The following is a 14,978-nucleotide window of genomic DNA, read 5'->3' on the forward strand; positions in this document are numbered from 1 at the left end:
AAAAAACAACAACAAAAACCCTTGGACTTCTGCTTTCAACTTCTGCTTTATGCTGGATTATTTGGTCCAATCTTCCTGGTCTAACACCTGACTACATATAACAACAAACATCTGCTTGAATGTGTTGGAAAGGTGATGATTAATCGCCAGGCTGATATATTAAATAAAATGGAAATCCCAAAAGTTGAACTTGCTATTCAGTCTGCTTTTGCTCTGGAGGGGGGATTTGTTAGCCAAGAAGAGGCTGAAAACATGAGTAGTGTTTTAATACTTTGGGAGACTAGAAGGACAAACGTTAAAAGTATAGGACCTCCAAGGTTGTGACTCTGGTAGAATTCTTTGGTTAGAGATCCTGAGGGACAGCATCCTAGGGATAATGGTGAAACGGAAGTAGACCATTCACACAGAGTGTAGTTTAGAATCAAATCATCAAGGTGGCTTAGTAAATTGTGAGATTTTGGAAGTGGACTAAGGTGACCTTAGGTTTCTAATGCCCCTAGGAACCTGAAAGATGCAAACCTGGAGGAAGAATATTTTCCTAGGCCTCAAATTATTTGGGTACTTTTTCAAATACAGTATCTCCACATACCCTGGAGATACAGGAGGAGAAAGACGGAATGAAAACTGGCAGAAACAGTAGACCCAAAGGGGCACCAAATAATTGCATTGTGAGGTAGACTTTTAAGTATGTTTACTGTATTCAAGGAGATAAAAGACGGAAAATTTCCATATAGAATTGGAAACTATAAAATAGTCACTGCAGGTTTGTTAAAAAAAAAAAAAAGCCAAATATAAATTTGAAAACTAGAAAAACTAAACAGTGAAAATTAAGAACTCCAAATGTGTTAGTTATCTATTGCTGTGTAACATATTGCTCAAACTTGACTTAACATACGTTTATTATCTCAGTTTTTGTTGGTCAGGAATCCAAGCATGGCCTAAGTGGGTTCTCTGCTTTAGGTTGCAATCAAAGCATTGGTCGGGGTAGGGTCTCCTCTGGAGGCTGAGCTAGGGAAGGATCTGCTTCAGATTTATGTCGTTGCTAGCAGGTTCTTGGACTGAGGACCTCAGTAGCTTCCTGGCTGTTGGATGAAAGCATTCTTCAGTTCCTTGTCCCATGGACCTCTCCTTTAGGACAGCTTACAACCTGGCAGCTTGCCAGAGGGAACCTATAGAGCCCATAGAGCGAGGCTGCTAACAAGACAACTGAAGAGAGAATTAACCAAACTGAAAATGAGAAAAAATTTAGAATTAATGTCTTTGTAAACTTTGACACTATTACTCTGCTATCACCAGTAAGGGGGAATTGAAATATACCCATTTTCAATTCCTTTGAGAATTGAAAGTTCCAACCTGAGAAACAATGGAAGTAGTGTGGAGAAAAGTATTAATAAGGATATATTTTAATTGAATGTAGGAGCTTAGAGATAAGGACAGTATTAGGGAAGGAAATGGATTATTAAACTAGATAGTTAGGAATCCTCTTCATACTTATTCAGGACACCAGTGGGTACCCAATCTGTACTGTTTTTACTGATCTTTGCACAATTTGCTGCTCAGGAGATATTTTCAATGTGGATTGGTAATATGTCAGTGGATAACCAGTGGAAATGTATGTATTAATTACTATTGCACATAATATTTATCTTGTTTTTGTATTTTTCACAGGATTTTCAAGGTGCTGATATATTTATTTCTGAGCACTGTAAAGTTCTCTTTGAGAAATAAGTGTTTATTTTTAAATTGCATTGTCTCGTGGGAAGGTAACATTTGTAAATATACTTCAAATTAGTGTTGTTCCCTCTGCTTTCTTTTTCCTGACTCAGAAACAGAGTGCTTTGACTGCTGTATGTCGGGGCCATGTTTTCCGCAGACTTGAACCCAAGCCAGGCCCTTGAATGTTCCCAGGCACGGATAAACCCAGTTTAGACTGCCTGAAACACCAAAACATCAAACGTGTTGCTAAACAAATACTAGCCCCAACTCTGAACCCGATTCCTTAAGCCCCCATATAAATTCCATATCCAGTTCCTCATATCTAGGTTAGAACATCTCTTTTCTCCCTGTCAATGATGAGGACTAATGCAGCACACAATGTATATAGTACTAATAAAGGCTTTGGACTTAACCACTTCCTTCTTTGAAATCCCAACTGGTCCCATCTTAGGTTAGTTTGGGGCAGTCCCTTGTGGGAACTCTCCTGCTATTCTGTCTGGTTTTGGGCCTTACTGCAGTTGTGGTTTTGGGTGGTTGGAACAAGCATATATTTCAATAAATACATTTTTTAAATGTCCAAAAAACAACATGACACAACTGCAGGTCGAGAGCCAGTTTTAGTTTGTCCCATAAGCTTTCTGTCTTTGTTCAGTTTAGTTATAATGGAGAAAACCTCTTTAATGTTGACAGGATTTCTTTAGAAAAAAACCATTGCTATATCTGAAAGACCAGTTTCAACTGGCAAAATTGGACAAAAGCAGCAATTTGAAAAACCAAGCTACTTATAACTTGATAAAGTCCTCTATAAACTAAGTCATTATATTTCTCCTAAATAAACCATTGTAAATTTAATGTTCATATCAGTTGAGTATTAGTTTCCAGCTGGATTCATGCTGAATAAAGTCCAGAAACTTTCTTTGTGATTCAAATAGATGCACAGGAAGCTGGGAAGGAAAAGAAAAGCATATGGTGAGTAAATTTCTTAATGCCAGGTATTACATTAACATGAAAGCAGCCAACATTCAGCATTCCTATTCATTTGGAACTCAATGAGAACGTTCAGTTACTTATCACTGACTACTTAAGGGAACATTTGCCTGTTTATTTACAATGCTCTGTAGAAGCATCCAGTAACATTTATGAATTTGTTTGTATATATCAAATAGTATCTTATGTTCTAATGAATTTTATCCATTTCAGGTGGAGAATGGATTATTTAATTCTGAAAACTAGATTTTCATATAATTTTGTTTTTAGTTTCATTTTCATTTTTAAAATATAAGATTTTTGTTATTGCTATAAAATACATGATCATTACAGAAAATCTGAAAAACAGTAGGGAAGATAATCTCATGCTGTTAACGTTTTGGTGTATCTTTTATCTATAGATTTTTGTTGATATTTTATGTTTTTCAAGTCATACTATAGATAAAGGTTTTTACATTTGTATTTCATAATCACTTTTCCCCATTATACATTTCAGTATTCCATAAGTAGTCTTTGGGGGTATTTTGTAGGTAATTGAATATAAAATTATTGTAAAATTAAACACTAACAGAAATACATAAACATGAAATTTTCATAAGTTCACACTCATTACAGGGGGAAAAGGAATCACAACTTTTTTCTATTATTAAAAAAACCCAAGCATGATAATTATATAAGATTAGCTAATGTGGGTGTAAATATATTTAATGTTGGAATAGTTCACAAGTACACAGATGATTAAATCCTGACTTCCAATATGTTTGCAAGATTTCCATATCTTACCACCTGGATGTGATTCATAATCAGATAAATAAAGGATCTGTGTATTTGGAGAGCCTTAAAAGAAGTAAAAACATATCTATATAATTATCCTCTGGTAAAGTATACTTTGTTTCAACCCTTGGTACCTAGAGTTTTAAATGCCATTTGAAAGAACAATTCTAGAAAAGTTCTATCCGTGTAATTCTCATGTTACCTGAAAATATAAACAAGTTTAAAGTCAGTTTGACAGTTGAATCTGAAAGTCGAGATTGAAGTCATGCTTTAGTCATTAGCTAAGTGACTTAGGACCAATAAGTTTTTCTTGAGTTTAGTTTCTTCATCGAATATATCGAGTGGATTGGGTAAGAAGATATTCTAAATCCCTCCTAACATGATGAATCATTCCTTCTAAGCTTCTCACTGCAGATGTAATTTGCCATTAACACTATTTTTTTAGCTTTATTTTTTAAAACTCCTGTTTCCAAATGACAAAATAATATTCTTAAAGAGCTAGAGAATTAAGAGAGGTTAGCTTGCCCTTTTGCTGAATTTCCTCAGTTGCGATACTTTTCTTTCATACTGTTTTCCACCATAACAATATCCCCTGAGGTTAGACTTACACACTTTTAGAATAAAAGGAAATTTCATTATCAAGTGGAACGAATGATTCAGTGCTCAAATATCCTCTCAAACACTTGCACCAAATATTCAGTTCCCTCTGTGCTTGAAAGATAAAGATTTATCACCTCCCAAAGCTGCTACTTTTCCAGTTTGAACTATACTGATTATTAGACAGTGCTTATTGTGAGTTGAAATCTGTTTTCTGGTAGCTTCTACTCCATCTTAGCTATACCTCTTTTTTTTTTTAATACTTTTAAGTTTTAGGGTACATGTGCACCACGTGCAGGTTAGTTACATATGTATACATGTGCCATGTTGGTGTGCTGCACCCATCAACTTGTCATTTAACATTAGGTATATGTCCTAATGCTATCCCTACCCCCTTCCCCCACCCTACAATAGGACCTGGTGTGTGATGTTCCCCTTCCTGTGGCCATGTGTTCTCATTGTTCAATTCCCACCTATGAGTGAGAACATGTGGTGTTTGGTTTTTTGTCCTTGCGATAGTTTGCTGAGAATCATGGTTTCCAGCTTCATATATGTCCCTACAAAGGACATGAACTCATCATTTTTCATGGCTGCATAGATTCCATGGTGTATATGTGCCACATTTTCTTAATCCAGTCTATCATTGTTGGACATTTGGGTTGGTTCCAAGTCTTTGCTATTGTGAATAGTGCCGGAATAAACATACGTGTGCATGTGTCTTTATAGCAGCATGATTTATAATCCTTTGGGTATATACCCAGGAATGGGATGGCTGGGTCAAATGGCATTTCTAGTTCTAGATCCCTGAGGAATCGCCACACTGACTTCCACAATGGGTGAACTAGTTTACAGTCCCACCAACAGTGTAAAAGTTCCTATTTCTCCACATCCTCTCCAGTACCTGTTGTTTCCTGACTTTTTAATGATGGCCATTCTAACTGTTGTGAGATGGTATCTCATTGTGGTTTTGATTTGCATTTCTCTGATGGCCAGTGATGATGAGCATTTTTTCATGTGTTTTTTGGCTGCATAAATGTCTTCTTTTGAGAAGTGTCTGTTCATATCCTTTGCCCACTTTTTGTTGGGGCTGTTTGTTTTTTTCTTGTAGATTTGTTTGAGTGCATTGTAGATTCTGGATATTAGCCTTTTGTCAGATGAGCAGATTGCAAAAACTTTCCCCCATTTTGTAGGTTGCCTGTTCACTCTCATAGTAGTTTCTTTTGCTGTGCAGAAGCTCTTTAATTAGATCCCATTTGTCAATTTTGGCTTTTGTTGTCATTGCTTTTGGTGTTTTAGACATGAAGTCCTTGCCCATGCCTATGTCCTGAATGGTATTGCCTAGGTTTTCTTCTAGGGTTTTTATGATTTTAGGTCTAACATTTAAGTCTTTAATCCATCTTTTTGTATAGGGTGTAAGGAAGGGATCCAGTTTCAGCTTTCTACGTATGGCTAGCCAGTTTTCCCAGCACCATTTGTTAAATAGGGAATCGTTTCCCCATTTCTTGTTTTTGTCAGGTTTGTCAAAGATCAGATGGTTGTAGATATGTGGCATTATTTCTGAGGGCTCTGTTCTGTTCCATTGGTCTATATGTCTGTTTTGGTACCAGTACCATGCTGTTTTGGTTACTGTAGCCTTGTAGTATAGTTTGAAGTTAGGTAGCATGATGCCTCCAGCTTTGTTCTTTTGCCTTAGGATTGACTTGGCAATGCGGGCTCTTTTTTGGTTCCATATAAACTTTAAAGTAGTTTTTTCCAATTCTGTGAAGAAAGTCATTGGTAGCTTGATGGGGATCGCATTGAATCTATAAAATACCTTGGGCAGTATGGCCATTTTCATGATATTGATTCTTCCTACCCATCCATGAGCATGGAATGTTCTTCCATTTGTTTGTATCCTCTTTTATTTCATTGAGCAGTGGTTTGTAGTTCTCCTTGAAGAGGTCCTTCACGTCCCTTGTAAGTTGGATTCCTAGGTATTTTATTCTCTTCGAAGCAATTGTGAATGGGAGTTCACTCATGATTTGGCTCTCTGTCTCTTATTGATGTATAAGAATGCTTGTGATTTTTCCACATTGATTTTGTATCCTGAGACTTTGCTGAAGTTGCTGAAGGAGATTTTGGGCTGAGACAGTGGGGTTTTCTAGATACACAATCATGTCATCTGCAAACAGGGACAATTTGACTTCCTCTTTTCCTAATTGAATACCCTAAGTATTTAGGAATCTTCTCCATTTCTTTTTATCAGGTCAAAGTACGTAAGTACATATTTTAGGGTCTTCTGTTCTTGAGGGGTTTTTTTTGTTTTTTGTTTTTTGTTTTTTTCCTATTGGAGGTTTTACACCTGTATTTTTCTCTGACATTTTAGAAATTTGCTTCCCAAAGTCAAAAATATAATGCTTAACTTTTCCCGATTTGACCAACATCAACTTTAAGATTCCGTGGTTCCCTTTTTACCAAGAGATTTGTCAATTTTGCTGTCTCAATCATTTCCTTTTTACTGATTAGAATTAGGCCTTTGTGTAGTTGTTCACCTAATTACTTCCTCTACCTTATGAAAAAGAGCAGGGACACTAACATTTGCTGGGTACCTACTACATGCCAAAAGTACTTAATCGCATGCAGTAATATCATTTAATCTTCACAACAACTCTCCAAAGGAAGCGTCACTCTCCTTGTTTGATTTCTTGCTTCCCAAATGGAAGGTCCTTTGTATTAATAGTGTCTGTCAAATTTCATACAATACTTAAATATGTTCTTGATACGTACTTCAATATAACCAACAGGATGAGGCAGTATTCGATAAAGTAAAAAATAAGATGAATATTTTTAGTAATTTATAAGTTACTTGAAGAAATCATGCTGTTTATGCTTTTCCTTTTTAGCTATTCTTTGTGAATTTGCTATTTGTGTGTGAATATATCTGTTTCGATAATGAGTAACCATATGAAATGGATAATCGTATGAAAATTCATTTGTAATTCAATAGATTGCCAGGGATTTTAGGTTGGTTATGAAGGTTTTTTTTTTTCTTTTGGAGAGTGGGGAGATTGGCATACAGTTTCAAATTGTTTATGTGGAGATTGGCATACAGTTTCAAATTGTTTATGTGGAAGTTGGAAGTGTGACTAAGCTCAAAGAAAGGAAGAGAGGGACAAAGAAAGGGAGGAGGTACCCCTAAGTGGGAACCTACCAGGACTTTCAAAGCAAGAGCAGTAAGTTCTGAATGTGCTGGGACAACCTGGGTGATATGCATGGATATGGGCTGTGGAGGCTGAGCATTTTAATGATAACTTAGGGAAAGGAGGCATGGGCATGGCGTAAAACTCTCAAATCCCAACCCCTAATCCAGCCTTAAAATCTGAGTCTTCTAAAGGGCTGTCGTAACCATGAAAGGACCATAAGAAAGGCAATTCACAGAAAATGAGGCCATGTGGCCAAGAAATATAAGAAAAACAGTAAAAGCCCTTAATCTCAATAGCAATAGAGTGGATGCAAATGAATGTAATGAGTTACCATGTCGTTCTTACTGGATTGGAAAAAAAATTAGAATGTCTAAATAACATGTATCATCCAGGATGCGGGGAAATGGGAGCTCTTGTACCCTGCAGGCAAGCATTTAAATTGGTGCAACCACTTTGGATTGCTGCTTTGTAGTATCTGGTGCAACTGAAGATGAACGTGCCTTGTGACACAGCAACCGCACTTCTAGGTCAATACCCTAATTATATTCTTACTGTGATTCACAAGAAGGTATGTAAGAGTTCATTCCCTGAGCGCTGTTTAGAATAGGGGCAAACTGGAAATCCTCTAAATGTCTATCAATGAAGGAATAGATAAGTTGTAATATGTTCATATAAAATACTGCGTAAATGAGTGAAATTTATAAATATACTAACATGAATGAATCTTGAAAATAGAGTTGGGAGATAAAAGCAAGCTGTTGAAGAACATGGTCAGTATCCTCTCACTTATGTAAGTTAAAAACTCCAGAGAACATTATCTATATTGGTAATGGCATAGACGTGTGGTAAAATATAAAAATATTAACTGAAAGCTCTATACGCTTCAGGATATTGTTAGTATGATAAGGCAGGAAGTGGATAGCATTGGGGTGAGACAGTGGTTATGTTTGGTGGTTATGTTTGGTTACTTTAGTTATGTTAATAACAATTTTTTTTTTTTTAAAGAAGGATCCGGAATAATTATGGTAAAATAATAGTATTTGCTAAGACTAGATGATTGGTGTATTGGATTTCATCCACTATTTTCTAAGTTTGTTATGAACGCTTAAAATATATATGTACGTAGTAAAATTAATGTAAATTTGTACAAATAAAAATAAATGGCGTGTGATATATGGCAGAAGCTGTGTGTGTGTATGAAAAACAAAGGCAGGCAGGGCAAGTTTCTGGGTAGCATAAGCATGGAACAATCCTAGGAATATGAAATTGACCTAAATATACCAGCTTTCTGGAGATTCCACAGTCCCAGATGATTGATGATCTAATACAGTTTTCTAGTTTTATTGATAATAGGAGCAAGCAGGGTTAAGTGACTTTCTCCAAGTTGCACATACATAAGTGGTAGAGCTCGGTCTAGAATCCAAGTGTTCTGAGTCCTATCCAGTGTTCTTCTTCCTACATTGCTGCAAATGAGTCCTTCATGTATAGCTCATGACTTGCATAAGGTAGATAATTTTGTGAGCTGTTCTTTACAGATTCCCTTGTATTTTATATTCTACTAGGTCTATCTATAGCAAAAGGCATTTAGAAGTGGTGTTAATATTAGCATGCCCAAAGTAACTCTGAGATGATATCATTTACTTCCATATGGGAATTTTCCAGTTAGTATCAAGCTTGAGATTCAAGTGAAAATTAGCTTTCAGGAATTTTTGCAATATAAAATTTATTATGTATTGACCTAGTTCTGTGTACCAAGCCAGGCTCCAAGTAGTAGTATAAGTGTGTTGCTATTACATCCAAAAATAAGTTATCTAAAAGTTCTGCTGTTGTCTGTATTAACTACCTGATCTTTTGGATTAAAAGATTGATAGACAATATTGTTTCTTTCTAACTATAGTTAGGAAAAAAGGAAGTGTTCGAATTAGTTTATTACAATCCAGATCATCTTCTCTCTTCCTGACAACCTAGATAAATGTATTTGTGACTAGCAAAATGGAACATTTTTAGTGCTGTCAGATATTTTGTAGAACCACATAAATTTTTTGGAGAAGTGTTTATATTTTTAGTAAGGGAATTATTTCCTCTGGAAAAAAGCACTGAACATGGAAGCATTAAAACAAGTGACAAGGAATGGAGGTCATTTATTGTACCCCTCCTCTCTGTCCTATATAATCACTAATCATTCCTAGGGGATAGAGTACAAATCTGGGTATTGGGAAATAGATTCTTGCTATTTTGATAATTCCACCTATATCAGTTATTTACAATATGTTATTTCTGCATCTGAAAAAATTGAGTTTAATACTAAATAATCCAGAGATACAGAGTGAGAAGTTATTAATTAATACTTATTAAATATAGTGTTTACAAGTCTTCAGTATTAATGTTTCACAATTTAAAATGGTAAGATGTCTGCAATGGAGAGACATTGGACATGGGGGAAAGTAACAAAACATTTAAGCAGGAACTGGCTTTAGTGGGTAATTGGGATCAATATTGAACCTATACAGTGGAAGAGTGACATAGCTTGAATGATATGATTTGGAGGATACAAAAGCCTCTTGAAGGAATAGTTTGTTTCTGTTCCATAATGTCTGGGGTCTCAGCTGGTAAAACTCAAATGCTGGGAGTGACTCCATACCTAGGGGCTGGGATCATCTGGAGCCATCTTCATTCACAGGTCTGGCAATTGATACTGGCTCTTGGCTGGAATCTCAGCTGGGGCTAGTTGACCAGAGAACATACATGTGTCCTCTCCATATGGCCTGGGCTTTCTTACAGGATGGTGGTATTAGAGTAGTTGGACTTTTTACATGGTGGCTTAAGACTCCAAAAGCCAATGTGTAAAAAGATCTAATGGGGGGTGCAAGACCTTTTCTGACTTAGCCTCTGAAGTTTCATAGCATTATCTCCATTGTAATCAATTGGTCAAAGCAATTACAAGCCCACCAAGATCCAAGAGAAGGGGTATAGACCCCACTTCTTGATGGCAAGAATATCAAGGAATTTTGGATGCATGTTTAAACCAACATAAGCTACGTGGGTTGAAAGTCACCAAAATCAGAAAGGCACTGTCTGAAAATCACTGCCTGTGAAAGGAACTTAGCTCTAACTAAACCGCGGCTGCTGCTGGCAATCCAAGTGTTGCTCTAGAGATTTTTCTGAGGTTCTGGCTCTTGTTTCAGGAAGCCCTCCTGAAACATTGATACCATTACATTAGCAGGGACAATAAGGACCCTCACCTCAGGCTCAATACAGGCTCTCCATTACTACCTAAAAGAGAGCAGCAAAAATTAGGGGCTCCCTGCAAGCTTACTTGCTTGTCATCACATCAATCTACTAAAATATTCAATGTCAAAACTACTCAATTATCAATGTATGAAAAAATGTTTCAAGTGTAAACACTACTTTCAGTACAATTTTAAGGAATCTCCTTCCTTAATGTAAGTCTTATTATATAATATGGTCTTCTAGGAGTACTATTTGTGCTTATATGTATACCAGTGTCTTCATGCTTGGCAGTAGAGAAGAGAAGGGAAGTTGGGACAGAAACGAGTAGTGATAAGAGAAGATATAAAGCTATTTTTAGTTTTAAATTAAATCCACAAAGACTAAACTTGATGAAGGTGGTGGGGTGTTTGGAAACATCCCAGACATAATGGTTTTTCAGAGGATGGTTTTCATATTCTTTATATTCAAGTTTACTTTTTCCTAATAATAAAAAATATAAAGGAGTCAAATATTTTTAGATGCCTATGGATTTTGAGAATCTTACCTCACTCCAGGTTTATTTCTGAGCTCTATCATTCTTTTCATGTATATGAGGCAAATACAATTAAAATTTAAACATAAAGTACAGTGTTGCTGCTTTTGCTGTAACACATAAAGTAAGCATAAATGAGTCTCAGTTACACAAACATACAAATAATCATCCATCCAGGAAAGTAATTTAAAACAAATTATAGTCAGGGAACTAAAACTGATACTCTTAACTGTTGATATAAAATATGAATTAGATTGTAAAAAATCAAGAAAATAATTATTGTAAACTAGGTATATATGTGTGTATCTGGAATGAGAATTTGTAGAAATAGATAAAAAGCCACAAAATCCATTTAGTCTTAGAAATAATAATCTTAAAATGCTTTTAGTAAATTACAAAGCTGCTGTTGTCAAAAAGTACTATAGTCTGATTAGGAATTACATTTTCTGTGATCTATGCCATAGACCTCTCCACATGTGCTAACTTTTCCTGAAATGTAAATGAGCAATGTTTATGAAAATAGCTTATTTTATTAATATTTGATGTTATAAAATTCATAATTTCTCAATTTCTTGAATTTGAACAAAAATACATAAAACAACACATCAGCATGGGATCATGGAATTTTCTATTGCTAAAATATTTATTTAAGTAGTCATGTTCGCTGGGGATATGCTTTACTTTTAATCATTGGTAATCTGTGGATAGAGAAGTCAGAGTTAGCTGAGGATTCGTTTCAAACCATAGCCTCCAAAGTTTTGAAACTGCGCCATCTCTGAGCTTGTCTGCAAGATTGAAAATCCTGCTGTTCTAAGCTTTTGATACCTGGTAAGACTTTGTCACATTTCTGAGATGTTTTAGAAGAGGAAAAATGTTTTACGAACCATTGCTTTTAACAAACCCTCATATGTTAAAATCTAGATTTACATTACAGACAGATAGGGGTAATAGCTTTGTTAAGATATTCCAAACATTTTGCATGTTATTACAAGGCTTCAATGGACATGTGTACGTGAACAATTTTTCAGCCTCTCTCTTCAGCCAAAATTTGCTCCTGAGAGGCAAATTAATATCTCCAGACATCTCTACCTGAACATCCCAAATATGCTCATAATCAACATGCCCCAAACTGCATTCATCAGCTTTTTGTCCTTTTCAATATTCCCAAACCAAGGGTTGGCACTACTACTTGCGTAGTCTTTCAATCTAGACACCTGGGAATCATTTTTTACTTTCATTCTTCCCTTCCCATACTCAGTCAGTCACCAAGTCTTGCAGATTCCCAAAGATGTTTCCAACTCACCATTCATTTCTTCCCTTATCAATACTTACCTTATTTCAGATCCCCATCGTGGCTCCCCTGGACAATTCCAAGGGTCTTCTAAGGTTCCTTACTCACAGTCCCATTACCCTCTAGTCAGCCTTCACAATGCAATCAGAAAGATCCTTCTGGCATACAAACCTTTTCCCCCTGAATGAAATCCATGCTTCTAACCAAGCCATGCAAGACTTCTTGTTTTCTTTCTAGCCTAAAGTCTTGTCATTCTTTACCTCCTATGATTTAGCAATCATGATGGAGTTGACTTTCACTAAATGCACCAAATTAGCTTTTAGCTTCTTTCCTTTTATGTTTGTTTGTTTGTTTGTTTACCTGCATAGAAAATTGGTTCAAGACATAGCTTCAGTTTTCCTTGATCTGTGAACCTTTCCCTGGCTCTTCCACATAAATTGAGACGCTCCTCCTGTTTATCCCATCATATACTCACTGTATTGTACTTCATTGTTCCTAGATTCCCTGAGAGTATGCATTATGTTTGTTCTTTGTTCAATTGGTAGCACATTTATAAAATGCTTGTTACACGGTAGTGCTCAATAAATATCTGATGAATTAATATATCCCCTCAATTAGAACTCTAGACACAATTAAAATATACTTTACCGTGCAATAATTCAAACTTTCGAGTTACAAATATATTGAATCTCCTACTGGCTTCACTCATAATAAGAATCTTTTTAAAATGTAATTTTGTCTGATTTAAATATATTCATCATCTGGGGGAAATGCAGTTTGGAATTGTAGCAGATTATCACATAGTTGCAGGAAATTATAGATATCAACACATTTATTATCTTTACTGTCTATTATGTGTCTTTTCCCCCTACAATCAGCAGAATGCTTTGTATATCATATTTGTTCTCTTTTGCAAGGCACTGTGTGTGGGTGTTCTGATGTGTAATTTGCCCATGCAAAAAGAAAAATGACTGCTAGAGGAAAATGTAGGCGGTGTCTGTTCTTACCTTTGGAAAAAAAAATTGTTATATAACTGGTCCCAAACTCTGAAAAAATTTTCTATCTTAAGGACTTTTTTTTTCCCTCCACATGATTGTGACTGCAATTAATAAAAGACTTCTAGAATCATCTTCATTCATTCAGTGAGTGTTTATTGAACATTTAGTACTTGTCAGATACTGCTCTGGATGTTGGGGTTAGTAAAATGAAATAAGACAGAATCCCTATCGACACAGTGATTGTAGCCTAGGAAGAAAGGCCAGTGAGGAGACAATACAATAATAGATATTATAGTATTATAGTAGGTAGCCTGAACAAAGCTAAACTATTACCTGGCCCATCTCAACAGGATGTTGTCCCAGAGGGTGTGGCATGCAGGAGGAACTCAATCCAAAAGTGAAAATCAACTTATTTTTCTGTATTTTCTTCAAAAATGCCAACAGTGATTAGTGCATGATGCACTGCAGAATATCCTAAAAATCTGCTGTGCACACCCACCTCCCATAGTCAATCATCACAGTAAGGGCCCCTGCCTGGGATCTCACACCTAGTTATTGGTTAATTTGCCCCCTCCCCCTTTCTCATTCATTGTCTCTCCCTCTCCAAAACTTTCTATGAAAATTCAGACCAACTCTTAGTCTTTTCTATTTCTCCGTTTCCTCCTTTTTTTCCAAATCTTTTTCCCCCCAAGCATAGAATTTGCCTGTCTTCATGGAAGTAATATAGTTTTGTGGGGGTTTTGTTGGCTCTGCCACTTCATACCTACCTATATCAAAATCCTGACTAGTAAAATGACCAATATAATGAATTGCTCAGAGCCAAGCAAGGATAGGAAAGTGAAGGAAAATGTGAATATTTGTGCATTGTTATTTTTCCCAATCCTACTAAGAAATTATGGCAGCCCATCATATCTTCTTTCCAAAACTGGGATTCAATGAGTAAATATAACACTTTCCAAATGACACAAAGTAAAGAGGAACCATAATTATTAAGCTCTTAACTGAGTGTAGTGGCTCATGCCTGTAATCCCAGCACTTTGGAAGGCCAAGGTGGGAGGATCACCTGAGGTCGGGAGTTTGAGACCAGCCTGGGCAACATGGCGAAACCCTGTCTCTACTAAAAATACAAAAATTAGCCAGTGTGGTGGTACACGCCTGTAATCCCAGCTACTCGGGAGGCTGAGGCAGGAGAATCGCTTGAACCCAGGAGGCGGAGGTTGCAGTGAGCCGAGATTGTGACACTGCACTCCAGCCTGGGCAACAGAGCAAAACTCCATTTCAAAAAAAAAAAAAAACTTAAGCTCTCTAGACCTAAATATGCTTATGAAAAACACATTTTGCTGCTAAAAAGGAATGGGACAATAACAAAAAAAGAGAATTCTAGATAAAACTTGTTAGAACAATTTGTCTTGGGAAATTCTGAAATGAAAACCTTTAGTCCTTGACTAAAGAGGTTTCCATCTTTGGAAATACACCAAATTCAAAATAGTCTGGAATCGAGTTGTAATGTGCATTTGGGTCAGTGTGAGAGTCTTGTGCTGATAATTTGTTCCTCTCCTAAACATGGAAACATTTTATTAAGTCTATCCAAAGGACTTTTACAATTTTCTAGTCAAATCTCTTCCACACAGTGTTGGATAACAGCCATTGACCCTCTTCAGGGTCAATCT

The sequence above is a fragment of the Nomascus leucogenys genome, chromosome 6 (assembly GCF_006542625.1).
Source record: "Nomascus leucogenys isolate Asia chromosome 6, Asia_NLE_v1, whole genome shotgun sequence".
Lineage (NCBI taxonomy): Eukaryota > Metazoa > Chordata > Mammalia > Primates > Hylobatidae > Nomascus > Nomascus leucogenys.